Raw genomic sequence first — 1,775 nt, forward strand, 5'->3', positions numbered from 1 at the left:
TTCTGAGAAACTTTTGCCAAGCAATAATTAATGGTTGGAGACAGGGAATCTGACTACATCAGATATATTTTGACATTGGCCCGCTAACAGTCACCTACAGCAAAAAACCAGGGAAGTCCTCAGGGAAAGGGCTGTGTAAATCTGGATTAGCTCTGCCGAAGTCAAACGAATCGATCTGGATTTACACTGGCAGAGCCGAGAGGAGGATTCATCCCTCTGTTTGATGGACGCAGGGAATAAAAGAGCTACGAGGACTTCAGCAAACCAGGGGGAACTTTCCCACACGTTACAACTCTGAAGGGGTTATTTCCTAAGAGACACACAGCACACGCCGGCAGCAGCCCCTGCGCTCACATGAATGAGAATTACACGCACGCATCGAGGGAGATTAGTCCTCTCGACGTGAAACACTGTTGAAAAGAGATAAAGGGGAAAAAAAAAATTCTTAAGATACTTGCAGTGCTTTCCAGACCCTCTTGCTGCAGACACCGCCAGCAACGCCTCCGGCCCTTCCAGCAGCATGGGAGCAGCGCATAGCTCGATGTCGGAGGCTGGGAATCGGGCTGGGGAGGCAGCGGAGATGATGTGCTCAGCCCTGGGGAGGGAGAAAGGACGGCTGCGTCACGCCGTCGTGCTGGCTGTACTAATATGGGGAGCAGCGGTGGCCAGAAATCCTCGTCCGGAAGGAAAGGACAACCCCTGTAACACGAGAGGCGGCGCGGGTGCACGAAGCGGGGAGCAGACACACAACCGTGGGGGACTTTGGAGGGTTTAGGACTTCCTCGGACCAAGAGGACAGCACCGTCAGCTGCATCCGACATGGCAGGCAGAGGAACAGGTTTTGGTGCAGGGGGGTCCCTTTCCCGCAGCACCCAGCTCTATTAAACACGGCATAATTACCCTGTTATAATCAGGCAGGTATTTTAAAGAGGTTTTAGTGTGATTTTATAATTGTGCGTTATGTAACAGCCACTAACGTGTCAGGCCTCAAACACTAAATGCCTGTCTACAGGTCAGGCTGTAATACTTCAATGATACATTTCAGTGCTGTTCAGTCTGGGTTGAAACCCTCTCGTTAGTTTGCCCTCCTCTTCCATCCCCGTCCCCGTCCAGGGGCTTTGGCTGCATCTCCAGTGGAGCGGCTGCTCGCAGAGCTTCTTCCCATCACCGAAAGCCTCCCTCTAACATTACTCTCCCTAACCCCACGTCCACTTCTGGTGGCTGCATTGTGGCGAAAAACGAAAACTTCATGACAGAGTTGCTCCTCTTTACGAGCTTTACACAATGGTAAGGCTTGCTTTGTTTATTTAGTCATCACTTTTTAAAAAGTTCATGGTTTTCGGGATTTCCCAAGGGCAATGTCTGCCCTTGCACAGCCTGGCAGCAGAGATGCTCCTCGGAGGACTGAAATGGGCTGGCAGCAGGGCATAAAATCTGAGCTGACTCCTACAGGAGTGAATTTTTGCTCACTGAAAATAACTAGAAATGATTCCTTTGTTCTGCCTTGTTTTGATTAGCCAAGACCAAGGTTCTGTAAACCTGGAGCTGTGATGCACACAAAACTTGGTAGACCCAGCATGTTGTAAGCCAGCTGGGAGGAATGGTGGCATATTCAGCCACCGAGACACTAACAAAACGGTGTATTTCTTTGGATAAAGTGACCGTTTCATTATGATACAAAAAAGAACCTAGGAAAAATCAGTTTAGAAATAATACAGCCTTTGAGAATGGATTTTGGTCTAAAAGGTTGATATTTAATCTATCTTCAGCTAAAG

Source organism: Cariama cristata, unplaced genomic scaffold (assembly GCF_000690535.1).
Source record: "Cariama cristata isolate BGI_N322 unplaced genomic scaffold, ASM69053v1 scaffold9568, whole genome shotgun sequence".
Lineage (NCBI taxonomy): Eukaryota > Metazoa > Chordata > Aves > Cariamiformes > Cariamidae > Cariama > Cariama cristata.